We start from the raw sequence: 14,504 nt of genomic DNA, 5'->3' as shown, positions 1-14,504 counted from the left end.
GCCACTCATTATCCACTGCTGGATGAAGGCCTCTCACGTATCTGTTTTGCGCAATACTCACCCATCTCACCCCACAAATTTTCCTAATTTTATCTACCCATCTTCCATGCGGTCTTCCTTTTACCCTTTTGCAATCTCTTGGGTACCATTCTATCACATATTTTGTCCACCTTTTGACGATTTTTCTAGCCACGTGGCCCGACCATTGCCATTTAAATCTCTTTACTCTATCCACTTTGTCTACCTTTGTCATACTTCTCACCCACGAATTCCACTTCCTGTATTTTCTCGTTATGCCGAGAATACAGCGTTCCATACATCTTTAATCATTAATTAATATAAGTAAACCAGCCGAATAGACTAGAGGTTAGCAAATAAAAGTGGTTATGGATTCAAATGCCAATCGTTGCTGCTGGCCAGACCTTGGTAATGTGACTCCAGGTCAATCGTTTTCTATAAGAGCTACCCTTACCCATTTTTCACAAATATCGAATTTTCAGCATCTTGAATTTCGCTGAATTGTATAATAATTGTATGTATGTAAGCTTATTGTAAAAAACTAAATGTATGTAAGCTTATTGTAAATCATATTAACAATTAGATACAACATAACTTCTTATTGAATACTTATCTCGCAGATAAAACTCCGTGAAGAGATATACTTTTAGCCGTGAAATGTCAGATTTGACATCTTTGGCCATAAATCAATATATATCGTGTATTACCCTACAAGAAGCTACACGCCAAATTTGAAATTTATATATACATATGAGAGTTAAAACTATAAATATTTATATATTAGAGATAACGAGAACCAATAGAGCAAATTTCATAAAATATAGAGTGAATTATAGGCGTTTAAACAATTAAAATCTTATATCACCATATCAAGGCGAACAGGTTGGAAGATACGGGACGATCGCTTATTAAACGTCAGGGAGATTTACTTTCCGCGTGTTTAAAACGCGTTGTATACGATATTTTATCTCCAACGTAATGGCAGACGATACATTAACGTGTATTGATGACCAAAATGAGCAATATGGCAAAGTATGAAAACGATCGGATAAGAGATAAAAATGACCACTGACACGAAAGCCACGTGAAACGTAAAGGAGGTATGTAAAAATGCAGCAAATTCGACCATAGATATCTCTGTCGATGTTAATTGATATTTTTATTTGCTTTTTTTCATGCTCACAATACTTATGTGCAATGTTTGACCACATCTTTATTTTACAGATATAAATACATACCTTTAAAATAAATAAATAAAATGTTACAGTGCATTGGATCATTTTGCAATACTAGGGCGGTATAATAAATAAATAAAAATCATATTCAAATTAAGTGTGTCAAACTTTGTAAAGATTGATTAGATTCGCTCTGTTGATTATCAGTTATTTTTTTTACCCATCTTTTATCAAATGTTGAAATTCAATACAGATAGTTCATATCAAATGTCATTCGTGTGTTCTATTCTGTCAAGTAAGTACGTTTAAAAATATGTTTTTGCATTTAATAACATTTTTATAAATATTTTTGGTTTTTAGAAGAAAGGATAATATTTAAACAAAATGTATTATACGATTACATAAATCAGAAAAATCAAATCGACGCAATAACGGCGAAACAAATACATGCAAGTATTTTTTGATTACTAAAATTATAAAATCAACATTAATACCCATCGTTATTAATTGTTTACTGTTGCAGATCGGTGATTTTATAAGAGTCTGAGTCATCTTTATCATGCAAGGACCAAATCATCGATGCATTATTGACGTTCGTTTATTTGTCTCAAACAAACAATCGTCAATAATGCATCGACCATTTTGTCGTTGAGTATGAAAAACAGACATGTCCGTGGCTTCAAACAGTAAAACATGTGAGTCTATAGTTTTATATTTATAAGCATTCTGCATGAATTTAAGCCAGGCAATGCCACGTATCCGATGGCAACAACTTTCAGTATTCAGATTTGTTCATTCAACTTTTATAGAGCATTTTTTTAGATTACGATAGTTATATCAATACTACGACACGTTATCAGCACTCGTAGTCTACGTGTGATGATAGCAAAGTGATAAAAAAATTAGATTTAAAGTTATAATTAAACCAAATTTAATGTTGAATTTATTATATAATTACTGTTTTGATGGGTCTACCTCGTTCCATCAAACTTGCAATATCTCAAGACTCATATTCCCAACTTAATCGGTATATTTCGTCGTTGAATTTGTTTATATACATATGTATTCAAAACACATACTAATATGTATGCACGTAAATGTTTGACGTTGTGAAATACTAACGAGATAAACATAAACTATTAAAAACATATGAAGTAAGAATTGATTTTTAAACGTTTAAAAGGTGTACTATTAGCTATTTTATTATTAGCGACTTTATCTATGTATTTGATTAATATAAGAAGGTCACAAAACAAAATTTGATAATTAAACATACATAAACGTTCACACATACTGGTTATTATGAGCATTTTTAAGAATTGTAAATAGGTTTTTGAGCTCTTTTTCCTATTATGCTGTACATTACCATTATAATAATATAATACTATGATTACTAACCAAATTAAATTAAAATTGTAAAATAGAAAATGATCAGTAGATCAGTAGCTATTAAAATAGATATAAGATGTATTGTGAACATAATTTAGTAATAATAAAAAGCATTTAAAAATCAAAAAAGACTGGTTATTGGAGCGTTTACGTAATTTACGTAATTTGTTATGTGTAATAATAATATTCAACGTTACGAGGTCAATGACCGTTTGTGTATAATCGGAAAATATTACATTTTGTATGCATTAAATTAAAAATTGGAATACAACGTCTTTACAGTTATCTTCGACCTTACACATGAATTATTTAGTTTACTTTTAAAATTACTGTTTCAGTTTCGATTCCGATTAATTACACTGTTCGACAAATGACGACTTTTAAAATGTTTCAGAGACGATATATGACTTTTCTTATAGATCAATGCCCAGTGAACAAGAATCTGGTAATAAAAAGTGTTGATTGGCTCGAGATTAGGAGATACATACATATATGTGTTTTTTAAATGGCGCGATTTTTCTATATCTTGGTGTTGTTCGGTGGATTTCTCAAAATCTGTTAATTTCCTGTTCAAAATGAATATTGGAATCTACAGTCGGGTATTTTATCTTTAATTTGTAGTAATTTTCAGCTTTCAAATCTCTCTAAGTAGTCGTACAGTTCGTACATGTTTCAATAGAAAATAGTCCATATAATATAGTATTAACAGTGGAAAAAAATTCCAAGTGAAAATACGTAATTTTGACTTTTGATTTGAACTGTAGATTCCAATATTCATTTTGAACAGAAAATTAACAGATTTTGAGAAATCGACCGAACAACACCAAGATATAGAAAAATCGCGCGATTTAAAAAACACATATATCTCCGAATCTCGAGCCATTCAACACTTTTTATTACCAGATTCGTGTTCACTGGGCATAGATCTATGTATAAGAAAAGTCATATCTCGTCTCTGAAACATTTTTCGTGTCGAACAGTGTTATTACTATTCATATTGTAGCTTATATCGAAGGATCGAACTCATGACCGATGATACATTTCTTTTAATTTTTTTTATTTAATAACTTAATATGGCAACACCCATGCAATGATATGTCATTGGGTAATAGTCGAAAAATATATTTTTACATGCAGTTTAGTCTTTACATATATATATATATATATATATATATATATATATATATATATATATATATATATATATATATATATATATATATATATATATATATATATATATATATATATATATATATATATATATATATATATATATATATATATATATATATATATATATATATATATATATATATATATATATATATATATATATATATATGCATGTATCTTGATAATATTGGTTGAAATAACATGATTTTGTATGAATTTAAAAAATAAATGTGGCAGTAAAATAATGATGATGAATTGTTATATATAGCAGTGATGAAATAATGAAATTCACACTACTTTACAATAAGAGAAAAAGTTATGGTGTATAGGGGAGAGTGGTGTATCTATGGACGAATGTACCTGTAGACAATGACTTTATTTCGGTCGGGGAAAATATTTTTGCTACACAATGTTCTACGGAATTATGAACATCAAATATTGGCAACATTCAATCCACCTTTTGGTGCCACGCTCTGCCAGATTCGAATTTTTTCTCGAGAATTTCTTTATTTGGGACCCAAAAGTAATTATTTACCAACGAACTGTTTGTTTTTTCATATTTATTAAAATAACTTTTCATACAAGATATGCATTTAGTTTTGTATAGTGGTTATTTAACTATTTGGTAACGACGATATCTGTGTTAAAACGTAACCACAAAGATGTGTATTTTAATATTAGTGGAATATTTCGTTTTGTTGTACCTTTGGACATTTATTTGGTTGTACCTCTGGACGCGTCCAGAGGTTAAGGTTAGAGGTTCTTGTGAAATTAACAACCAAAAAGACTTTCAAGTATTATGTTGCTGAAGTTATGAATAATCCAATCGAAAATGATATTGAAATTGAGATTTCAGATTTCTTGTGGTCGATGACAAAATTTATAATATTTGTCAAGAGGAAATTTCTGGGAAATTGCCTCCTCCTCGAGTGGTAGGCCAGTCTGGGAGACTCAAATCACAGTTGGAATTTAATGTAGACCTTAAGAATTTCAACATTGGATGATATCGTTTACTTTATATAAATTATCATATCTGTTCAAAATACACTGTCCGTAAATGATTCTTCCTAATACCAGTAAATGAAAAAAAAATCGTGGATCAAATAATTGTATGTGGTAACTTTTCCTAAAAATTTTAACCTAGATTGTTTAGTTTAAAAAAATGGAAAAAAAAAGAAATATATTTAATCTTTTAGAAACCATGTGTTTCAACTTTTTTTTCATATTATTTTTTACTTATTCAATCTATCGTGTTATAAGGTATATACTGTATTGGGGTCTACGTGACGAGACAGAATGTTAAACGACAGAAAACGCAAATATCGGTAGGCAAAGATCGAAAATCGAAAGATCTTAAGTCGAAATATCAAAAAAAAATGTTGCATGGTGAACGGTACATACTCACTTAATTTGCGCGAGCAGGATACAACAGGAACAAGAGGAACATGATTTTCCTCCCGTATTCTGCGCGCGCACATTAATACGGGAGGAAAAGCCTGTTCCTCTTGTTCCTGTTGTATCCTGCTCGCGCAAATTAAGTGAGTATGTACGTGAGTATGTACCGTTTACCATGCACCTTTTTTTTTTTGGTCTTTCGACTTAAGATCCTTCGATTTTTGATCTTTGCCTACCGATATTTGCGTTTTCTGTCGTTTAACATTCTGTCTCGTCACGGAGACCGACTGTATTGAGATAGTAAGAACAAATTTTTAATGTTTTAAAATTAAGAAATACATTTTGGAGGACTTATGGAATACATTGTGCATTTATCAAATATTATTTTATCTTGAAATATAACGTTAAATACATATATGTAGGCTAAAAACTAGTTAAATCGATGCTTTAAAATATGTATGTATTTCGTAGGTGCTCCAAAATATCATTTAAACTAGTTGGAAAATGTATATGTACATATATTCATTTAAATCACATGTTTATTGATCATGAATTATTTGTTGGTTTCAGTAAAATATTTTTTGCAGATGGATTTATTCCCTAAGAATGCGGCGGAACGCCGTTCCGGCACCTTTTTTCAAGGTATTTTTAATGTTTCAAAAGCAATTAGACGAAACAATATTCGAGCATACATAATCACAATCCATCCATACTTATGTATATAATTAGCCAAAATGCTAAAATATGGTGTTCGTATGGATAGGATAATAAAATATAGAAGTCCGAACCAAAACGAATGAATTATACAAAAACGCATCGAAACTCTTCACTGCAAATAAATTATATAATATCGAAGTTGAAAAATATTATTATATATATTAGAAAGGGTTTTTTTCAATTTACCGAAATCACCGGGAATCCCAAAAAAAAAAATTACCGGTAATTCGGTAATGGAATTTGGTCATGATTACCGGTAAATTGGTAAATTGGTAAATCTTTTCCGAAAAAAAGACCTGCATAAATATACAGATATGTATATATTAATATGTTCATATGCATATAGTGATGTGGTAAAACTTTTTGTTCACTTTTCATACAGCGAATTCACAGCTGAAAAAACCGAAGACAATAATTATAAAACCACGAATAATAATTTTGCAAATTCGTGTCTTTTGTTTTGTGAAAATATTTTAATCAGAATGATGGGAACAAGCTCTTTACAAGCTGTATCAATATAAATGTAAATATTTATTTCCAACACAATTAAAATATCAAAGGCAACTTCAGTTTGAACAAGTGCTTAAAGAGTCATCGTTGTTTTACATATTATAAATTTGGTCACAAAACACCACTTTTCAATTCAAATTTAAAAATTTAGCATTTTTATAACATTAAATTAATTGAATGTTTATCAAAAAAGTGGATAGTCAGTAAGGAACCCATATTGAATAATTGGTATTTGTTAACAACATCAAATAATCAATATTCAGTATTTGCATAATTACAGCGTGTAAATGTACATACATCGGGTTTATATAACAATCGAGGGATGGAAAATGAAATTTTAAAATGCAATGTTGATTTAAAAATATCTTATTACGACAACTATTTTTTGCTTTAATTTAATTGACTATTTTTAAGTCTTTGTACGTAATGTATTAATAAATCAATATTTAAATATAAAATGTAAAATAGATATAAAATGTTTTTCATTTATGCCGTTACGTCACCCCGAATCGATATTATATGTAATTTCTTTATTTATTTTTTTAAAGTTTAAACCATAGTGGCATTACAGGAATGCCCAATGCACCACAATAGTCAAAAATATAACAGCAGCATGGCTCGGTGGTTGCGTTGAGCACCGAGAGGTCACCGAGTTCGATCCCGTGAGCTGACCTCGATTAACCCTCCCTCACCAAAGTGGGGTATGCAAGTGCCCCAATTTTAACGTTTTTCGTAATAACTATGTGGTTTTCAAAGTTATACACCCTATATTTCTAGTATTCTTAGAATGAACAACAAGAAATTTATGTTAATAGATTTTGTATGATTTAGAAAAGGGGTACATCGTAATGCATTTATATATTTCTACGTTCCAAAGTATGATTTAAAGGCGATAGCGATAAGTCATGTTTTTGACTGTCCGCTTGCATATTCTTGTTGATCGATGAATCGATGCGAGGGAAAGCGACAGTTATATTTTCGTAAGCTATTGTTTTTGTCGCTTTTGGCGCGTGGCTATTGAGTCATGCAGTTGCCTGTTGGACTTACCTATGTGCGCTTACGTGTCGATGTTTGTCGTTATTTTTTAATACAAACATAGTCAAAAACATCCTATAGGACTAAAACTTTTTTATGTTGATGTATAAAATGATTAATAAGATATATGTATATTGAACCCATTCGTATTGAGAAAATCTGTATTTTGATTAAAAAATACTGAACATATAACTCGACCCTCGGTTCGGGACACTCGTTCGATCTCGACGCTTCGTCCTTCAAAGGTTAAAGGAATTTATTCTGAGTATAACCTTTAATGCTGCTGGTCAGACTTGGATATTTATGGCTCCAAGTCGATCGCTTCCTATCAGAGTTTGCCAATTTATCTAATTTAATTGTTGAAGTGGTTCCTCCTTTAAATTGGCTAAAATCATCCTACCCATGTCACCACTAAAAAAAACAGCCTCACCACTATTTGAATGTGATTTCAAAAATTTATTATCTTATAATATAGATGTCTCGTTAATTTGAATGTGATATCAAAATTTACTATCTATAACATAGATGTCTCGCTAATTTTCTTATAGATATGTAGTATTTGTATTATGCTAATATGTCTGGTCACAGTGACGCGTTAGAGTATTCTGTAATGTCACTGTGGCTTAACATGTAAATTAATACATAAATAAACAGAGAAGAAACAAAAAACATATTAACTACACAGTTGCAGATTATAAAGGTCTAATTATAAAATCTACTATACAATCGCACACATTCATTAAGTAATTGCCTTTTTTCATCAACGTAATCAGATCGATGAATATTTAAATTGTAGTTACTATAGTAACATTGTTGTTGATAAAATAACTGTATTACTAATGATATTGTATACGCTTACGAATTGTCCATTCGATTTGAATAAACGTTGAAATATATTGTATAATAGAAGTTGGCAGCATCCAAAAAAAATTCGCGTTAATCAAAGCTATGTTGTACATGCATAGTTATGGGATTAATTATAAAAATCCATTACAAAAAACTTATAAAAATGCTCTCATGAAAAATGAAGATGAACATTTACATACTTGTAATCAATATCTTTGACAGCGTTTTTGGTTTTGGTGTTTCTTGAAATTCTCCATAACACTGATTTAACAAAATATCATGATACCAAATTACATAATTACCAAATCGAAGAATAATCAATCTTTACCAAATTTGAATATCTTTCAACTATACACACTTCATTAAAATAAAATACATATTTATTTGAGTTTGGACTATTGTGAAATTACATGAATCCCTCATGGTCTATTATATGTTCGCCACAATGGTCGAACATATAATAGAGAAAAGGAAAAAAATCTTTCTGATAAATATACATTAATAAATAATTATTAAAAACAATAGAATTAACAATAGTAAATACAATAAAAATATCAAATAAACAGAACACATAGTGTGGAATGTCTTACATTTACAGCCAGCATCAATATACACATAAGAACCCACCGTAAGTAAAAAAAAATCCTGCGAAACCCAACTGGAAGCGACAATATCAAAATTCCATTCATATATCACGTCCAATTATGAAAATAATGATGAGCGCAGGCTACCAGACAGATGAGCTAAAATAATCTTTGATTCTACGCTCACTAAGGTGACAAATATCACATTCAGGCTCAGCAGCAACGATTTCATTGAGAAGTCGGATAGTTCTTGGAATAGGAGCCATCCGATAAAGAGCTGTGCGGGCAGGAGGTACAACCATCAAATGGTGATGTCTACCACGCACATAATTATTAGAGACATAAAGTCCGAACTGTTCTAGCAACGACAGGCATGTCGTATTACCACGTAGAAGCTGTAAAAAAAACAATTAATGTGAAATTCAAGGAAATCATACCCAAGCAAGTAATCCTCTCTGGAGAAAGTCTGGAATGGCAGTCAGTAATAAAATATTTAGGAGTAACGTTCGATAAAATAATGAGATGGGCACCTCCCATTGAGGCAGCGAAATGCAAGGCGATGCGGGGTATATCATCAATATACCCAATATTTAATCGCCATAGTTCTTTATCAACTCAAAATAAAATAAAATTATATCGCGCGCTCATATTACCATTATTAACCTATGCTTCACCTGTATGGAATAACGCCTCGAATACTAACCTTTACAAGCTCCAAATAATACAAAATAAATCCCTAAAAATAATTTATAATAAACCCATATACATATACTAACTTGAAAACACTGCATGCCATAAATAATATTCAGTTTGTTACAGAAATTACTAACCAACTAACAAGTAGATTCTATGACAGAATCACTAATAACCATACTAACATACTTGTGAAGAGTCTCGGTGATTACAACAAAATATCTATACCCTTCAGGTATAAACACAGATTACCTAAACACAATCTGCTTTAGGTCATCGACTTTAGAGAGTCTTTAATTAATATTATGTATTAGATGTATTATGAGCATTTATAAGAATTGTAAATAGGTTTTTGAGCTCTGTTTCCTATTATGCTGTACATTAACATTAGAATAATATAATACTATGATTACTAACAAAATTAAATTAAAATTGTAAAATAGAAAATGATCATTAGATCAGTAGCTATTAAAATAGATATAAGATGTATTGTGAACATAATTTCGTAATAATAAAAAGCAATTAAAAATCAAAAAATACCCAAGCATGCCCAAAAGTAAAGGAGTAGGATATAAATATGGGTAATGACCATATTCTTTCCTTTATAGGAAGCGAAGAAATGCTTTTCTCACTTTCTCAATCACTAGAGAATAATTTGCTTCATGCGGATTCCACACAATCGCATTATACTCTAGCTTGCTCCTAAAAGCAAGTTGAAAAGCAAGCGAGAAGACAATTGGTTGAAGAATAACCTTGCATATCTCAAGACCTATCTGAGCCGGCGAAATAAAACGCCAGCGACTGTCTTGATATGGTTGTGAAAGGTGAGTTGAGGATCATAAGTGATGCCCAAATCAACCATACATAGATACATATTTATTTTATTTATTTATTTATTTTATTTCATACCAGGAAGGCATTACAGGTAAACCCCAATGCGCCTTCCTGGCCAAATTACAAACAATACAGCATTTTTTTATTATATAAGTCGCTAAATTACGAGACACTGACTTAAACTCGACAATTAACGAGACATCTATGAATTGTACATACATTTTTATTGTAATATTTACATTAATCATACTCAAATAGTGGTGACATAGTGGGTAGGAAGGATTTTTAGCCAATTTTTAATCGGGAATCGTTTCAACAATGAAATCAGAGAAAATTGGCAAACTCTGATAGGAAACGATCAACCAGGAGCACAAATCCTGGTCTGACCAGCAGCATTACAGATATACTCAGAAAAATTCTTTTCAATCGAGGTCAGCTCAAGGGATCGAACTCGGCGCCTCTCAGTGTTAAGCAGAAGCTTAACGACCGAGCCACGCTGCTGGCTAATATATATAATATTGTATATAATATTAATATATATAATATTGTATATTGCTGGCTAATATATATAATATTGTATATAACATATATAATATTGTAGCATATGCTAAAAAGAGCCGCCGTTATAACTAATTTTCGAGGATTCGTAAGTGCTGTCGGCTAACAATGGAGACCCCCGAATGGACTTAGTGGTCGGTAACGGCATTCGGTCGCTTCCCGCTAAAGTTCTCAGAACTGACAGCGCGAAACCGTGGGACTGCATATCTGGTACGTGACTATAACAATAGGCAAACAAACGCGTCGAGGAAGATGCACTGAGCGACCTGCCCTTTATAAGCAGGTACTTAGGCCATATGAAGGCATTCTGGACGGAGCACTGACAGTGCGTGGATCTCCTTAATCACCTAATAAATGCTCTGAAGCGATTTTGGTCTTTTATTTGGATCCTCCACCCACCCCTACGCAAAATACGTAGTTACCCGACAATGCCGCGCCCGATTTTATGAATGTATCCATATAGAATATGCCAAGTTGCTAGTATGTGCTGTGCCAATATGAATAGACTTTTATGCTCAAAGTTAATTTAATGTCCATTATGAGTTAATTAAACTAATTAAACAAACCCTTTATATAGAGTGACAATTATTGTCTGTGTTGACACAAATTAAAATATCGATTAATTAATTGATTCTCAATATACATATACGTGGATATGTATAATTGGTTGAACATTCAATAATCATGCAACATTCAAGCAATTTGTACCCGGACACGCATACTTTAACATTCTTGAAATATAACAATGTTATAAATGGACTATTTGGACTGAAAAAAATCGCCATTGGAAGAGATGGCATTTTTGAAGTTGGAATTTGTTACAAATTATTTACCATTTCTGTTGTTATTCTAGCAACATTTATAACAATAATGTGTGCAAAGCTTGATACGTTGAATATGAGTACACAATTTGCAGTAGTAGTTTCTGCGTCATATTACATGATGATTGCTGGATATATTGGCATTACACTGCATAGTGTTCTTGTTTGTCCTTCTATGTACAAAATAATGATTGTAAATATTTCAAAAGTGATACAGGATTTACAATACAAAGAAAATTTTAAGCAATATTTAATAGTCTTACATGCAAGTTTGGTGTTGACCAAAATCAGTCTTCTTTGGGTTGAGTTAAATGATTTCTTTGTTTTGAGGCAATACTGGCTGTTGGGAAACCATTTTATTTGTACGACAATTGACTTGGAGCTACTTCACTTCATAGTTGAAGTTAATCTTATTACTAGACTGTTTGAAAACTTAAATTGTCAATTGACAAAACTCTACAGCGGTACCATCAATTCAAACTGTCCAATTTTAAATAGAATTTGGCGACTGCGAAAATATAAAAACAACTTTCCGATAAACCATTTTCAAAGAAAGAAACACATAATCAAAACCAGAAGAGTTTTTAATGAACTAGCGGATATTATAGATGGAATTAATAATTGTTATGGCATAATGGTAGTTCAAGAAAAAAATCTAATACATACATATTTTAATACATATATATATATATATATATATACATACAGTGGCGGACTGGCCATACATGCGAACATGCCCGATGGCATGTGGGCCCCACTATCTGTTAGAAAATATGGGCCCTCAGTAAAATTAAATAACTTTTATTACTATTATTTTTAACTATTTATAGGATATTGCAACTTTGGGACCTAAAGTTTGGGTATTTCAACAAAACAAATTTCTTACGATATACACAAACAACTAATACCTGCTTTAACAGCCCAAGGATCGGTTAACTGTTTTTATTAGGCTCGAAATTTAAGTTTCAACATTTGCGTGGGCCCTTTTGCCGGGCCCATTTCCAACGTTAATATTATGTATATACCAATACCTATGTAACAACTAACTACTGAAATAAAAATGGAAATAAACAAATTTTCGTGAATAATATTAACAGAATTGCTTAAAACAATTTTGATAGGACGATTCATCATCAACCAACTATTTAAATTTACTTCATACTTTCAAAATAACATTTGATTATACTTCGATGATATAGTAAGATTTAAATACACAATTTTAAACAGTTTCCGAATATAAAATCTATTCCTAATTTAGACACATCCATGTAAATAGAAATATAGGATAGGGGCATTTTCCCCAAAATCCCGATTTTCGATTAACATTAATTGAAAATATTATGCATTTTTTTCAGGGACGTAATTTGGGGGGGCCATAGGGGGGCACTCGCCCCCCTAAACTAAGGAATAGTGTGAATTTAGAAAATATTATGAATTTAATGATTAATGAGATACTATGGATCTATGAATGCTACGTTTATTTCTTATGTATGTTACTTTTGGGTAACTAATAAAATAATCGCTGCTATGTGCTTTGAAGAGAAACAAAACAAAACTTTATCTATTGTTATTACATACATGTACATAGATAAAGTGAAAAGACAGTGTGTAGAAATTAAGTTAAATTGATAGTTTTTTGATGACTCAGTTTGATGGTCGATTAATGTTGACCATGTGAATATTTGTGGAAAAAAATTTTCGCCTGCGGCGCTTTTTTCTCTTTACATAATATTTTTTTATAATTACTTTTTCAAAAATAAGCTTATTTTTTTCATATTTTATAACTCAATAAGGTGTATGAATATTTTCCATTTGTATTCCGATATAAAAAAGATTTTTTGAAAAAAAATTCAATTTGACCAATCTTTGCTTGCCCCCCCCAAGAAAAAGCTGAAATGACGTCCCTGACGTGGTGGAAAGAAGAAATTTTTGTTATATGGGGGGGGGGGGGGGGGACAAATTTTTTAAACCCTGGGGGGGCCCCCTTTGACTCCTGGCATGCACTGATTTCAGTCCCAGTCCGCCACTGTATATATATATATATATATATATATATATATATATATATATATATATATATATATATATATATATATATATATATATATATATATATATATATATATATATATATATATATATATATATATATATATATATAGCAATTTATTAAATTTATTTTCAGTTGTGGTTTATATCGTTTACATCTTTGACACTATTTTTATCAACAGCAAACTTGGCGATTAAATTGGGATACAATGTACGATTAAAGCATGCATTAATAATATTTTAAGTTTTATATTAATCGCACTGTTGCACATTTGGTTTTTCAGGCAATAAATTCCCGATGCACAATCTTCTGGATAATTTACGAAATTATTAGATTCCTGAGTCATTTCATAGTTTGCGAAATTCTTCAAAGTGAAATAGAAGCAACTTCGACAATTGTCAGTAAATTATTATTGAATTCCAAAATAGGTACATATTTTCTAATTTTCCGAATACATATGTATTTACATATATAAATAATTTATCTCAAATGCAATAGTTTGATTACTTTTTTTTTTTAGCAAGCATTGAGTATAAACTTTGGAAGACTTTTATGAGTGTAGTTCAACGAAAGAGCCTTCATATACATTTTGGACACATATTAATAGTAAATTTTAAATTGATTTTCTATATGATAGGATTGTATGTTTCATTTTCGATAGTAATAATTCAAATAACAAGATAATAATTTAAAATTGTTGAAT

General features: G+C 30.6%; 1 long non-coding RNA gene across 1 annotated transcript; it reads left to right on the top strand.

The window, feature by feature from the left end:
* The first annotated feature begins 1,462 nt into the window (after positions 1-1,462).
* LOC143914552 (uncharacterized) lies at positions 1,463-2,705 on the top strand. The gene is made up of 4 exons (XR_013260833.1): positions 1,463-1,488; positions 1,554-1,642; positions 1,717-1,888; positions 2,016-2,705. It is a non-coding gene; the product is annotated as an uncharacterized LOC143914552 (long non-coding RNA).
* Positions 2,706-14,504: the final 11,799 nt, after the last annotated feature.

Source organism: Arctopsyche grandis, chromosome 1 (assembly GCF_051622035.1).
Source record: "Arctopsyche grandis isolate Sample6627 chromosome 1, ASM5162203v2, whole genome shotgun sequence".
Taxonomy (NCBI): domain Eukaryota; kingdom Metazoa; phylum Arthropoda; class Insecta; order Trichoptera; family Hydropsychidae; genus Arctopsyche; species Arctopsyche grandis.
The sequence above is the reverse complement of the archived record's forward strand: the minus strand, read 5'-3'. Positions and strand labels throughout refer to the sequence as shown.